The following is a 15,928-nucleotide window of genomic DNA, read 5'->3' on the forward strand; positions in this document are numbered from 1 at the left end:
CGGGGTGGTGCGGGCAGGGGAGCGCGCGCGCCGACTCCCCGGGGAGCGGGAAAGGCGCGCTCGAGGCGCGAGGGGCGGAGCCGCCGGGTCGTCCGAACTTGACCCGAGACCAGGGTAGCTGTGTCTCCAGGTAGCAGCGGCCGCCCGGTGCCTCGCCAGCCCTCCGTGCCACCTACAGCGTGGGCGGACGCTTTCTATTTACTAGGTATCCCTGTGTCCGCCCGGGAGTCCGGGGGCGCGCAAGGGCGCGCGCTCTCCTTCTCTCTCCACTACTGCATCCCCGAACCGGCAGAGCGAAGCTACTGCAGTTTCTCTTAGCCTCAGCGTGGTGTGGGGCGAAGCAGAGCCATTGTGCATCAGGGAGAGCTCGGTGCTGGTGCTGACGCTTCGGGTGCATGATAACCCAGCAGGTCACTCACCCCAGCGGGTAAGCCAGTCTCTCATCGTAACTCGTCCGGGGTTGGTGCCTGCAGACCCAAGGGGATCTGGTACGCCAGGGGTGGGGAGCGAGACCCAGAGTTGAAATTCCAGGGGGTGGCAGCCTCTGGCAGCGTCCTCGAGCAGAAGCACTTACTTCCCTGGTTACTTCTGCTACAAACCCGAGTTGCTCCCGCTTCTTCACCTTATCCCCGGCCCTGGACGTACAGTGTTCCTTGGTTGCCAAGGAGACTGGCTTAAACATCAGGCTTGGGATGTCTATTGAAGACCTGTTTTCTTAAGAGATGCTGTTGTTTGCTTGATTTTTGCAATAAAATGTGCGCTGAGGGTCTTGGTAGTAATTTGACATTCATTAATGTATGCAGCTCTCATTAAACTTCAAGAAAAGATGTAATTGCTCCATATGGTTTTGGAAAGGATTGGTCAGGTGATTTTGTTCAATGGATTGTCTTGATTCATCACTTACTCTCATTTTGGTGATATCATGACAGCTGATTGTAATTTAAATCTCTTCTTCCTCTTGATTTCCAGTTCTAGTTAGGCATGACCGTCCTTAGGGTTAAAAGCAGAAAGCTGTGTGTGATTCCCCAAAGGAGAATGATGTGTTGTTAAGTGACCAGAATGGAAGTATCTATTTTTGCATTCCTAGCATAACAAGATAGCATCCATGACATAGATTTTTACTAACACTTCAGCATCTGTAGAATTATTATTTAAGTGCAGTTTTCTGCATCTGACTCTCCATATCTGAAAAGATTTGATGTTTTGTCAAGTCTCTCATAGACTTTTGAGAGATACGTCTACATCCATATGTTGATAGATAGATAATAACATATGTGCCATGGCTGATTGTTCCAGAACCTGAGAATTGTAAGGTTTTGTTTTTTCAAGGACCAGCTCCCTTCTTGGGACACTGATGAGGCTCTGGAAACAAGTCAAGGTTTCAGTCTCATGGGAGCACCTGATACCTGAATGTCAGCTTTCTTTTGAGACTTCAAGAGCCTTGTGGGTGAACTTATAAACCAGCACTCGAAGGCAGCAAGGCCAGTAATTACAATTTGCACCAATTTCATACCTTCACCACCGACAGAAATGACCCTGTAAAGAGCTATTAGTGTCCAACAATCCATTTTATTTTTCTTTGATATTTGGCCATCTTTGCTACCTGTTCTTAAATGAGCCAGGGACAGATATCAAATTATTGTCATTTAGTTTTTGTTTTCAAAAATACTTATTTATTTCTTTTTATTCAAAAGGAAGATTTACAGAGAGAAGGAGATACAGGGCAAAAGATCTTCCATCCCCTGCTTTACTCCCCAAGTGGCCACAACAACTGGAGCTAAGCTGATCTGAAGCCAGGAACCTGGAGCTTCGTCCTGGTCTTTCACATGGGTTCAAGGTCTCATTCTCTACTGCTTTCCCAAGCCATAGGCAAGGAGCTGGAAGGGGAGTGGAGCAGCTGGGACACAAACCAGTGTCCATATGGGATCCCAGTGAGTGCAAGCTGAGGATATTGTGCCGGACTCGTCATTTAGTTTTTTTTTTTTTTTAATTTATTTGTTTTTATTGGAAAGGCAGATATACGGAGAGGAAGAGAGACAGAGAGGAAGATCTTCCATCCAATGGTTCACTCCTCAAGTGGCTGCAAACGGCTGAAGCTGAGCCAATCCGAAACCAGGAGCCAGGAGCTTCCTCTGGATCTCCCACACAGGTGCAGGGTCCCAAGGCTTTGGACCATTCTCAACTGCTTTCCCAGGCCACAGGCAGGGAGCTGGATAGGAAGTGGGGCCACAGGGATTAGAACAGGCACCCATATGGGATCCCGGTGTGTGCAAGGCAAGGACTTTAACCACTACGCTATCGTGCTGGGCCCATCATTTAGCTTTTAAAGCTGTGTTATATGCCGTGCAATAATGTGAGGAAAGTCAATAATGCCTAAGCCAAGCATGAGATTTTCCCAACTTACAGAAGAGTGGGAGATAAATAATGATGACAACATTTTATAGTTCACCAACCACTTTTCATATGCTTCTTTTTAAATCCTTTTCACAGTCTGTGAGGTCTAGACATTACTTTCAGTTTATAGTTGAATGATTGAAGACTTAAACTTTGTGGGCAGACTTGGAGCCAGTGGATAGGGAAGCCCTTTCTGGGACCAAATCTTTTTTTCTCTCTCTCTTTCTGACATGTTTCAGGTATGTGCAGGCATGTAAGGGTTGGAGGAGACATGCGAGGGAGAGTGATGTGAAATACGGACTCTGTACTGGCAGAGTACTGTCACAGTTAAACTCCAAGCTCAGAGCGGCCCATGTTTGCCATTGTTTGCTGACTATGAAAGGCAGCAAACAATGTCTCAGCAGTTGGACTCCTATAACCTGTGTGGGACACCTGGAATGAGTTCTGGCTCCTAGCATTGGTCCCAGCACATTGCCAGCCACTTAGAGCATTTGAGGAGCGGACCACTAGATGAAAGTGCTTTCTTATCAGTAACTGTTTCTCTGCTTCTTAATTAAATTTTTTTGAGAAGGAAAAGAAAAGGGGTACCCAAAGGGACATTCAGTTTTAACATCTTGTCATAGAAAATGCCATTTGATCCTTTAAAGCATCAAGTAAGGCTCTCCCTTACTCATGTGTTCTACTAAAGCTGCTGAAATGTCAGTGGCTGTCAATAGACAAAGTGGTTGGAAAGGAATATTACTCATTTTTGGTATCTCCTCAGAGGATTCATAAAGGTGTACTTTAAGAAGAAAAAAAGAAAAAAAACGATTTGAACAGTTATTTGTAATTGTTCTCTTATTCTAACATAAGGATATTCCAGTTGTCCTTTCAGTGACTTATACTGCCCCTTAGGAAACGCCAAGCACATGTTCATCACTTTGCTGTTATAGCAAAGTCCTGCTGAGGGCTGTGGAGGCTGGTTCTGCTCTCAAAATTCAGAGCAAACAATGCTCGTGATGGTGTCACTTTTTAAGCATTTTTTATTTTTGATGATTTTTATATAGTTGATTAAGGTAATTAGGGTTAAGGGCTATAGGAAGGTGGGTTAGATCGCCATTTCCACATTCTCTTTTTTTTTTTTTCCTTCCTGTATCTGGGAGAAGCAAGGAGACAAGGAGAGAAGCCACACCCAACCTCCCAAAGGTGGTGTCACTTTTAAAGCTGCTTCTGACTCCAAATTACTTTTCATGTTGTCTTCATAATATCTCCATAAAGGGGTATCAATTTCATTTTGCAGATAAAGAATCCAAGAGTGTGCGATGTTGTACTGAACCAATGAGAAAATACTTTAAACCTCAGCTGCTTTCTCACTCATCCTTTCTTCTCTGCTTGTCACCTAATGGAGGTGCATGGTTGTGATGTTAAGACAGCTTTTTGTTAAGTGCTACAAGAGAAATATAAAAGATCACAGAAACACACAGAGAAAGAAATAAAAATACTCTCATGTGGATTGGGGTTAGTGCTAGACTGGGTCTGTTAGTGATGGCTGGGCCTGATTATATCAAATAAAGATCCTTTTACCAATTGGAAGATGAAAGTTCTGGCAGAGTTCATTGGACATGTGAGTTGGCAAGACAATGCTAATGGTTTCTAATATTGATGAGGTAACTCTGTGGTTGAAGGGAAGAAATATGATCTCCAAAATGGAGAAATTGGAACTGGGGCAGGAGGAGAGTTTGGAAGAGGACATAGGGGCGAGGGAGACCTGGGGAGGAGTTGTGGATATAGAACGAATCCGAAGAATGAGGTACTGATTCTTGTGAAGGATTGAAAATGGTGGCAGGGATGAGTCCACCGGTATGTACTCTAGGCAGAATTTAGAACACTGTGGTTAGTCATGAATTATTATAATATAGCTGTATTTTAAATTTTCAGTGGCTGGCACGTAACTTTATCTCATGATTTCAGTTTTCTGTGGGTAAAGTTTACATAGATGTTTTTTAAATTAACTGTAATGAATATATACACCACTTTTGTTAAAATGGGATAAGAGAGCCGGATGTTTGAGTAATTAAAATTGCTGGTTAATATTCCTACAGCCCATATCTTAATGTTTTGATTTGAGTCTCCAGTCATCTCTCAGTTCCAGTTTCCTACTAATGCATTGCCCCGGAAGGAGCGGGTGATGTCTCAAGCAGATAGGTCCCTGCTGCTTATGTGGGATATCTGGTCTGAGTCCCTGGTTCCTGGCTTCAGCTGTCTCAGTTCTAGATGTTGTAGGCCTTTGAGAAGTGAACCATGGAATCTTAAAGAGGTCTCATACTCTCTCTTATATAAATAAATGGGAAAAGAGATTCTGGCAAATTTGAAAGATGCAATCATTTCCTACCAGAAGAGTCAGAGATTTAGAAGGCATGAGGCTCTTGCCCCCTAAGATTTTTTTTTTAATGGGAGTTATATTTTTGATTAGTGTCAGATCACAACTGTGGGGCAGGTAGAGAGAAATGTGAACTATTTGATCACCATTTGAGTACCTGTAGTCAGAACCAGAGGGAGCCTTTGGTGATAGATAAATGTACTGTCTCCCAATCACTTCCATGTCAGATGAGGCAATTCCAGTTCCTTGGAATAGAATCCCATCTTAATTTTTGGGTCAATATCTTTGTTATTTGAGTAGAGATATTAAAGAAATGTGACAAGCAAGAAAGAGTTTTACTTGGATCAGATACTAGATCTGCAGCCAAAGGTTTGGAGAGTTATTAGAAGGATGGGCACACGATGAGATAAAACAGAAAATGTCAGAAATAGAGTCTATCACTAGGGACACATGACATAGCAGAAATTGACTGTAAGTTTGGAAGGATTTAATTGCAATCAAGAGCAGCATAAGCCTAAGTATGATGATATGCCCTCACAGACATATTAGACAAGTAATGGAAAATATTATGAAAAGGTGATATAAAGGGCCTGTCTTTCACATTAAGTAGGGATTTTGGTGACAGTGGAGCTAGACTTGACTCTGTCTCTGCTTCCTCTGGTTCTCATGATTTCAGGGTTTCTTCTAATTTGCAGAACTTTGGAAAACCTCCTGTACAATCTTGTTTGAAAGCAGTAGCTGGAACTGGTCTTGCTCACTGTGTTCCTGTCATGGCATTTCTAACCAGGCCCTCCATTCCTTGACCCTGCTTGCCAAGCTGTTTAGCTAAGAGGTGCACTTTCTTCCTTCTCATTTCACCTTCCTTTACCTTATTTCACATACACATTGCAATACATTAACGTGTTTAATTTTACTTGATTTAGACATATGATATTATAAATTTTGGTGAGATTTTTTAAAGGACTATACAAAAAAATAACAGTTTTGCAAACTTGGAGTGATTCGTTCTGCATATGGCAAAAGTGTTGAAGGCTGTAAATTTGCCTAAAACAGCTTTCTCCTTTGCAAGATTGAAATCACAGACCTGGTAAGCTGATTTTTAAAAGCAGAAGGAAAATCCTTGGCAGTTTTCATAGACTCTTGACAACCTTCCCTGTATGTTTATTTGAGGCATAATATATTTAACTTTCCATACCAAATGAGCCAGTTTCAGTTACTGAGGAGCAGGACTGCCTTTCCCACCTCTGACAGTTTAACTGGTCTAGTGTACAAGGGATTGATGGAACAAGTATCCTGCCCTGGTTGATTGCTTCAGTGGGAATATATTTGATGTTAACAGCATAGACAGTAAGTGCAGAGGAGGAGGCATTTTGCAATGGTTTATGACAAATGTTCTGGTACCTCTTTTGAAATCTTTGCTAAAAAACCTCATTATTTATGATTGTTAGTTCTACAGCTCAAAGTGCAGGGTAGCATGCTACGACCCGAAAAGCAGGAGCCTTGGTGATGGATGTCAGTACGATTTATATTGGATGTTTCTTAGTTCTAGGATTAATTGTCCAGTGACATGTTCTCTCTAGGACTCATTTTCCTCATCTATGAAATGAGAATTCTATTCCCTTATCAGAGGGTGTCTTCATCCATTTTCTGTAGCTACGGTTGATACCACAAACTGGACAATTCATAAGTAATAGTGGTTTATTTAGTTTACAGATCCACAGGCTACAAGGTCTAAGAACACAGTGCTGATGTCTGGTGAGGGCCTTTTTGCTGCATCAGAACACTGCAAAAGGCAGCATGTGGTGACATAAAGCAAGTTCACCAGCCTGGCTCTGTCCTAGAAGGCCACTAATGCAACCACAGGGGTCTCGCCTTCATGACCTGAAGCCCCATCTCTAAATCCCATCAGTGTGACTTGGGGGTTTAAATTTCCAACACATGGATTGCAAGACATACCCAAATCATTGTATAGGGCTATCCCATGATGATGAGATATTCATAGAGATACCGAGACAATTCATGGCATATAGTAAAAAGCTTAATGTTTATTCATTCCTTCCTTTGGCTCTCCTTTCCTCCCTTCCCTTGCCATCCTTGAAATGGTGGTGACATCGAATTTCATTTAATGGACTTGATAAAATATCTCATTCCAGGGTTTCATAGCCTCACAGAGGAGCTGGCACCTTCGTATTTTGGACATTTGAGAGGTGCTGAGTGCTGCTTGGGTGGGCTTGTTTCTGGGAGAGGGATGCATGCTTTCAGCTAGTGGTGTCTCTCCCTTTTGGATGCCACTGGCTCCTCGATTCTGTAGCTCATGCAGCTTCAGCCTGGCCACAGGGAAAAGGATGGAAGGCCATTTTCCTTCTGTCCAGGCAGATCTTCCCTTTAGGGGATCCATTGTGTGAAAAACACAGAGCTGCCCACTTCGTCCCTTGTGTGATTAATAATAGCATCACTGAATACCTGAAGATGTCAGATTTCTTTGCCTTACTACAAGGTCAATTGCTAGTTGCCTACATCCTTCAAGACAGCTAGGGGATTCCCTTCCTGATGAATCATGTGAATTTTATGAAAAGGTCAAAAGTTCACCAGGGTCAAAAGTAAAACTGCTGAAACTCTTTCAAGTCAGGTAAGATTATTCTCTTCCCAATGAGAGTAGTTTCCAGTAAAATCCTTCTTTTTTTCTCTGCACTTTTACCTTCCCCCTTTCCTTGATACTTCTCTGTAACCTGCCTTCAAAAGTGGCACAGTAATTTTTCTGCATCTTAAACCCCATCTGAGCTTCTGATGACACTGGAGTGTACAAAGTAAATGTGCCTTGACATTCTACAAAAATCACGCCTTCCCCTACCTCCCGGGCTTAGACAGGAGTGGGAACTGTGTGCAGCCCACCTCACTGGGCTTCTGTGGTAGGGATGAACAGAAGGTCATTGTGAATAAATTTTAGAAACTCTTACTCCTGGCTAAGTTCTACTTTCTGATTTAGTGAATTAAAAAATACCTTCTTAAACAAAGGACTATTTCTTGTGCTAAGCGAATGTATTTATTTAAGTGGTTTTAAGAAATATGTTGCAATGATCCAGTGCGATAGCGTAATGGTTAAAGTCCTTGCCTTGAATGCACCTGGATCCCATATGGCCACCGGTTCTAATCTCGGCGCTCCAGTTGCCATCCAGCTCCCTGCTTGTGACCTGGGAAAGCAGTCGAGGACGGCCCAAAGCCTTGGGACCCTGCACCCAAGTGGGAGACGTGGAAAGCCATTCCTGGCTCCTGGCTCCTGGCTCCTGGCTCCTGGCTCCTGACTCCTGGCTCCTGGCTTTGGGTCGACACAGCAAGTCCGTTGTGGCCCCGTGGGGAGTGAATCAACAGATGGAAGATCTTGCTCTCTGTCTCTCCTCCTCTCTGTACATCTGCCTTTCCAATAAAATAAATAAATCTTTAAAACAAAAAAGAAATATGTTGCAGCTGTATAATTCATGTGTTTTGGGTGGTTGTTCAATTTAAATACCTATGATAAGAAACACCAGTCAATTGTTAATGATAAATTTGCCATTGTTTGTCAGGGAACAATTAACAGAACATTCTTCATTCATTTCTTTATGACTCCAGAAAAGAAAATGATTTGTATAAGACTTATATAGTTGATAGTAAATGCAGGAGGTATAGACTCTAAGATGAAAATATGATAGCCAAGATGGTATCTTGCTAATCTGCCTCTAACTTAGAGATAAACAATGTTATGTAATCTTATTACTCAGGGAAAACCTTCTTTACATGTGATGATATTGTTTAATTTTCATTGACTTCCCAAGTGACATCTGTGGTTATTTTGAAAGTTAGGTTAATAATTGGAGTAGGTATCTGACTCAAAGAGGTTTATATCTGCAGTCTTGCTTCGACTTGCTTCTTCATCTACTCTGTCCTTGGGATAGGCAGTAGTGTGGATGTCATCAGATAACCCGGGGGGGCTCTGAGCAGATTCACTACTCTGTCTGAGCTTGATGGCCTTGAGCTGATAGGGCTGATTCGTTTCTTTGAGAATTCAAAGCCAGAAGAAACAGGACATCAAAATTTTGCTTTTTCTTCTACAAAAACATTAATTACCTGCAATCTGATTTAATTTGGACATAGCTTATCTTCTATAGCTTTAGCTCAAAGCTGTTTATCATTTCTTGGAGCTATTTAATATCACATATAACTGGTGCTCCTAATTGATTAAATGTTATTTGAAAAACTCATATACAGCCCTTAGGGTTTTCTATACCTCATTCAAATAGACTTTTTTTTTGGTTGAAATTTTCTTTTGTGAATCTCGGTGTCATCTATAGTGTTTTATGAAAAATTCCTCTTCTTTCAGAGTTGTCAACTTTTGGTTTCTGTAGGCTCTGCTAATGTTGATTATCAGACGACTGCAGCTGACTTCTTGGTGCAGCTTTGAAGCTTCCAAAGGGTAACTTCAGAGTTAATAATGCCTTTTCTTGTGCTTGTTTTGGCAGCACATATACTAAAATAATGTCTTCTATTAAAGTAGCTTGTACCTATACTTGCTTGGTCCCAGAGTAGTGGTGGAAGTCCCTCCATTACAGTTGGAGAATTTGAGGTCAAGGTATGTGTGATTGGGAAAGCAAAGTTAGGTGGAGTCAGATTCCTTAAGTCTCCAGTTTGCATGGAATCATGGAATAAAGTTCATTTCAGAATTCTGGTTTCAAGCTTCAGAATTTCTCTTGTATAAATCAGAATAATGTGAAGAATCTTGCTTTTTTCATAGTGTGCTCATGAGTTAGCAAGAACCAATCAAAAGTCTTTTGCTCCTGTTTTTGGTTGGTCATTCTAGGACCTAGCTCTGGACAATCCTGTGTTTTCCATCATTCTATAGATCAGTCCAATCTAGTCGTTTGCAAACCATTCTGTTCCTCAGACTGACCTGGAATTGTGTTTAAAGGTATAGATTTCTTGATCCTTTGTAAGTGCTGTATTAGAATCATCATTGTTGAGCCGTTCTTGTGTGAAAAACAAAAAAAAAAGAAAAACCCTTTCTTGGATTATTCTGATGATAGATCTAACTTGTGATTCACTGCATAGAGCATGATGACCTGTTCCACTATGCTTCCTAGGTCCTGGTCTTCAGGCACCTGCTGTGCCACCTAGATCTGAACCTCAGCTTTCCTGCATCCACACACAACAGAAACCAACAAGTTAAATCAGTTTGAGATCACTTGGCTCTTCAGATTCTCAGTGGACATGTAAAAAATATGGGCATTTTTTTGTTTGTTTTTACAAACTAGATGCCTTGTGTGGATAGAAATCATGATGTATGATTAACATCTTCACTGGTAGAACAGAGGCTTCCACTTAAATTTGTGTTCAGTTTTTCAAGTGGATTACTGCAGAAAGCATTCTTACAAATATTCTCATTATATTGTCTGCATAGTAGTTGGATTGATTTTAAAATGTACATTTCTTCATGAGATAAAATCACATGCTTTTAACTATATACCATTTTAGATTTAGAGCATTGTTAGTGATTTTATGGAATTATGTAAACCAGCTGAAGAATTCAATTTCTGCTGTGGATAAACTCTTACAAGTCATTGGTTAACAGATCAGTTGTGAACTACTACATAATAGTATAGGTATTTAGATGGGATTTATGAACAGAGGGGCCAGCGTTTGAAATTGTAGTTTGTTCCTAATTTTTTTTTTTTAATAATGAGCTCAAGTTACTTTGTGTAAATGTTAGGCATTTTGCAGTGATAGCTAATTTTTCAAATCCTGGTGCATAAATAAGAAGAAAAAGAAACTATCATTAGACATTTTTTGAAAGTATAAATGGATTATAGATATCTACAAACGTGATCTAGGTTGTGCTTTATTGCTTGTAATTTAAAGAACAGCCATTCTACATGGTTAAGATGCCGCTTGGGATGCTTACATGCTGAAGATGCCTAGGTTTGAGTCCTACCTCCACTTCTGATTCCAGTTTGCTGCTACTGTGCACTGGTGCATCAGTAGATGATGGTTTAAGTAATTGGATTCCTGCCATCCATGTGCGCGATCTGGATTGAGTTTCCAGATCACAGCTTTGTCGTAGCTGTTGCAGGCATGTGGAGAGTGAGCCCAGCAGATGGATCACTCTGCTGTCTGCACCTTTGTTTCTGTGTCTTTCCTCAAAGAAAAATTCACTATGAAACTGCATTTATTATCAGTTAATTTGGAGGCTGCAGCCTCATAAGGTGTTTAGCATTTGGCCATCCTGCCAAAACAATCCTTCTGGCCATCTGGCCAAATTATAGGCAGTGATTGTCCTGGGCACAGCTGCTGAATCTAATGTGTATTTCTAAGTGGATATTCTCGATAATGACCACATAGAGAAGTTCATTGGCCAAAGTGTGCCGAATAAATAAGAGAACGAAGCACACTCATACAAATTCAAGAGTGACAAAACAGAAACTCAGCATTTCACATCATGGAGTGACATTAGGTGTTACTTGAAAATCTAGCCATGAATAAAACCTTTTCTACCTTCATTTCTTCCCTGTAGCTTTCTCCTGAGGAGAAATAAATTCCATGAGAGATTAATGCCTTTCAAGATGTGTTTGAACGTGCTTCTTGAATTTAGCTCTGTCATGGGAGATGGATTTCATTAATCTATCCCATCATTTATTAGACATTTTCCCAGTTCATCTGGTTCCTTTAAGAAAATTACTCTAAGATAAGTGCCTGCTGTTTGATGTCACTGCACTTTTTACAGGTGAACTTGGACCAGAAACAAGGTAATTCTAGGCAAATTAAGTCTAATGTTGTCAGAAATACAATTAAGATGTTGTAACAAATTAACCTATTCAGCAACTATAGATAAAAAATTAAGAAGTACAATTTTAGTCAGGCATTTTAACATTTTGTCTTGCCATTTATTTCTCTAAGATAACCTCAGTTAATGAATTATTGGAAAAGAACTTACACTACAAGGAAGGTGGTTTTTTAAAAAAAGTCAAAACAATCATGTGAACTGACTTTGACACATAATTTAATAGCAAAGTTCCCCATACTTGTTTTTATTTTTTCTCCAAACTGCTTTATCTAGAGTTTCTTCGTTTTGAAGTATCAGGCCCCAAATCTCATGTTGGCTGTTGCTTCTCACATTTCACAGTAAAGCTGTTGGAAAGGCCACTGGCCTGACATTAGGAATACTCCCAGAAACTAACCCTTTCCAGTGCCCTCTTTTAATCATTTGTCACTTAAATTATGCCAGCAGATTCCCCAGTGCTCTGCTTTGCCTCTCAGCTTCTCTGCAGTGTAGCAGCCAGAATGACCCTTTTTAAGCCAGAGCGATGTTATTTCCTTACTCAAAATCCAATCAATTCACTGCAAGCGCCAGCACCCCTTGCACCTTCCATCATCCCCTTGCTTTCTGACTCCATCTCCTCGCCTTTTTCCTGCATCCTTTTTCCTTATCCATGCATTAGCCTCACTGGTTTTCTTTTCTGCCTTGGCACCTGTGCATTACACCCATGGTTCCTCCTCTCTAGATAGCTCCTCCTCCTGGTTACCTCCAGACTCCCTGCCTCACGTGATTCCAAGATTGACAGCTTAATTGGTTTCAGGAAACCATTTTCCTGCTTGACTTCTAAGTTCACATGAACTATCTCCATTTCTCAGGTTCTTTTAAGAAACATTGATTTCTAGACAGCCTTTACTATTGTTTTTGATTCCCAAACACAATAACCAAGAGAAACCCTTAAAACTTCTGCAGGTTGACAATTGAAAGTATTTCAGTAGTTTATCTGAATGTGGGTTTTTTTTTTTCATATCAGATATTCCTAAAATACCACAGTTCCAATTTTGCTTTACATTTACCAGGGTTTCTCTGGCTGCCTGTGTAGTGAAGGAAATCATAGGACAATTCCACAGTATAAAAAAAGCTCAGTATGTTGGCTTAGGCTTAGCAGCATCAAAAACAGTCTTCAGATCCATTTGGTTGTTCCTGCCAGAGAGTTCTCTGGGCTGGAGATTTTAGTATTGGTATCAAGTGCTATTAATGTTGTGTCTGACTTCTGTGATATTGTTCTGTTTCTTACGGCTCTGTCCCTCCTTGGTAGCCAATAATGTTAAATGCTGCCTTTATTCACCAGCCACCTACCTCCTCAGCCACTAAGCTTCTTTTCTTTCTTTTTTTTTAAAGATTTATTTATTTATTTTTATTACAAAGTCAGATATGCAGAGAGGAGGAGAGACAGAGAGGAAGATCTTCCATCCGATGATTCACTCCCCAAGTGATCTCAACGGCCAGTGCTGAGCCAATGCGAAGCCAGGAGCCCGGAACCTCTTCTAGGTCTCCCACATTGGTGCAGGGTCCCAAAGCTTTGGGCCGTCCTCGACTGCCTTTCCAGGCCACAAGCAGGGAGCTGGATGGGAAGTGGGGCTGCCAGGATAGAACCGTCGCCCATATGGGATCCCAGCGTGTTCAAGGCGAGGACTTTAGTCACTAGGGCACGCTGCTGGGCCCTAAGCTTCTTTTCTTTTTTCCAGCAGTAACAGCTGATACCATCACCAGATGCAATAGTTTTGGAACAAGCTAGGCCTACCGTTGAGTAGTGGGTCTTTGATCTATTAGTTGTTGTGTCTTGGGGACATTAGTCATTATTTCGTAAAGATTTATTCATTCGCCTGCATTTCAGAGTTATACATAGATATGAAGAAAGAGAGAAGTAAAGGTGGATAAAAAGAGAGCTCTTCCATCCTCTGATTTACTCTCCTAATGGCCATTATGTCCAGGCTGAGCCAAGCTGAAGCCAGAATCCCAGAGCTCTATTTGATGCTCCCACATTGGTGCTGGGGCCCATACACCCAAGCTTTTCCTTGTTTACATTCAGATTAGAAGCTGGACTGGACACAGAATAGCTGGAACTCAAACAAGAGCTTGTATGGAATGCTAGCATTGCAGGCAGTAGCCCAGCACTCTTTGCCACAATGCGAGAACAGGAACATCATTTGTTGCTTTCAATCCTAGTATCCTCCTTTCTACTATGAAGACAGTTACATCTACTCTACAGTGAAATCATGTGGTCACCACAATTATGTACAATGACTTCATTCTCTGTTGCCCAGCAGTAAGCTTTTGCTAGTTATCAGTAGGATTTTCCCAAGGTGAAGCAGAAGGCTCAGGGAGCTAATGGTTGTTCCCATTTCATTAGCAAAAGTTAGCCCTTTTTCCCATTATGAACACCCACTCCATCAATGCATGGAGATAATGGAAATATAGGCCATGCTTTTCATCACTGCTATCTCTATCTGCATTTTCAGGGACCCAATCTCGAATGCTAACCATCAGTGATGACTCTTGGACTACACCTGGTTGGCCTGTTGTGACTCCTGCTCTCATTTCAAGATAAAAATTAGGAAAGTGCTCTTTGTAGTTTGCATGCTGCTGTTGGTGGTTTTGCCGATAATACATTGCCAGTTTTCTCATTAATATTAGTCTATTCTGTCAAAAGTGCTGTCAGCACATAATTACTGAGCACCTGTGAAGTGTTGGGCACAGTGCCAGGCGCCAGTGATTCAATAGTGAGGAAAACAATCAGGTCCTCGTCATCTCAGAACTGCCACTGTAGTGGAGGAGATGGCCTTTGTTGAACCATTGCCCACAGAAGGGTAACGTAACAACAGAGATAATGCTGAAAAGGAGAGGTGCATGATGTTGTCCCATGGGGCATTCTGATCTGCTGTGGACTTGCTGAGGATGTCTTCCTTGTGAGGTGGGGTTGGGGGAGTGAAGGGATGCAAAGGGTTAACGAGGTGAAAGAGAGAAGAAAGGGAATGTGAATCAATGTAAGAGTGGCAGGAAGTTTTGTAATGGCCTTGGTGGGGCCTGAAATGCTCATGGTGGCTTCTGAATGGAAGAGAACACTAACCAGTAGAGGAATTTATACCTACTCTGAGGTATAATCAAGTGGACCAAATACAGTCAAGTGGAGTCCACTGCTCTGCTTCAGAGCAGACGCAATTGTAGCCACTTAGCCCCAGAAAGCAGGGATAGAAAAAGAGAGAATTTTACCGTGTAAGGGTAGGCATTTCAATGATTGATTATTAAGGCTTGATGGTGAACTGAGTATTGAGGGTGATAGAGAGAGAACCAGATGATTCCTTAAGCTTTGTGGGCAATGAGTTGAGGGGGTCATTTCTATAAAGTGTGTGGCTAGAAGTGTCATTCCATAAATTGCATGAATGGTGAGTTGCCTGGATGTTTATAATACTGCATGTTACTGTGGGTTTGGGACATTTGAGCTGTCTTTAAGATGTTTAAATAAAAACGTCAAGTAAGTTATTGTAGGCTGCAGGAGGGTAATTCATAGAACACTGTGGGACTCAGATGAAGTTTTTGATTGGGACTAATATGGCCTTGGGACAAAACTGGAAAATCAGGTTGACTCTCAAGGAACTATAGCAAGGATGAAGAGAGAGAGAGAGAGAGAGAGAGAGAGAATGAATTACAGCTGGAAAAGAGGACAGAGAACTACACAAGGCAGGCTCATGAATCAAATGAGAGTGTTCGGTAATGTGGAATGACACCAGTATCTAGTAGGTCCAGAACTCAAAATGATAATTGGGTTAAAAGACAATCAGGATAAAGCATGCCAGAGTGATTTGGCAACTAGAGGTACTATGCCCCAGCCTTCTTCTCTGTGCCACAACATCAATCCCAAATCCAGAAATCCCAGAGCCTATAGAATGACATCATGAAATGGCAGTCCATTGGGGCCTGCAGATAACATCTGGTACTATAGTGAAGGAAGTAGAGCAGAACAAATTGGTTAACTACTCCAGCCAAGTGTTGGTTACAAATATGTGGGTGAATAGAGACTATGGGATGGACTGTGTCAGTTAATGGACCTTGGAAGAATTTCTTCATCCTTGGAGTGACAGCATTTCAAAACTATTGAAACCACTTGAGTGAAACCATAGGAGCATGCTACACATCGGGGACCCTGGGATGACATCAGATGGCCGTTCCTCATCCTTGGGTATTGGGGCTGGTTGGGAAGCAGGGTGCAGATTTTTCTTTCATCTCCCTCCTTCCCCTAGATACAGGAAGAAGAAAGGGAAAATCTGAAAACAATGGTCTCACTCACTTTCCTCTAGTCCTTGGCCCTTCCCACCCTAATCAACTATGTAAAC

The 15,928-nt window shown here is 41.6% G+C and overlaps 1 protein-coding gene across 5 annotated transcripts in view; it reads left to right on the plus strand.

Annotated features, from left to right (window-relative positions):
* Positions 1 to 263: 263 nt before the first annotated feature.
* Positions 264 to 15,928, plus strand: part of KLHL32 (kelch like family member 32) — a 185,753-nt gene continuing 170,088 nt past the window's right edge. For 4 of the 5 annotated variants that reach the window (XM_040983795.1, XM_040983797.1, XM_040983796.1 and 1 more), the window contains exon 1: positions 264 to 427. The gene's annotated coding sequence lies outside the window, so the exon portion shown is untranslated. The remainder of the gene's footprint in view (positions 428 to 15,928) is intronic. The other variant, XM_040983793.1, reaches the window with a different exon arrangement.

This window comes from Ochotona curzoniae, unplaced genomic scaffold (assembly GCF_017591425.1).
Source record: "Ochotona curzoniae isolate NIBS_2020 unplaced genomic scaffold, NIBS_Ocur_1.0 contig_3819, whole genome shotgun sequence".
NCBI classification, from domain to species: Eukaryota; Metazoa; Chordata; class Mammalia; order Lagomorpha; family Ochotonidae; genus Ochotona; species Ochotona curzoniae.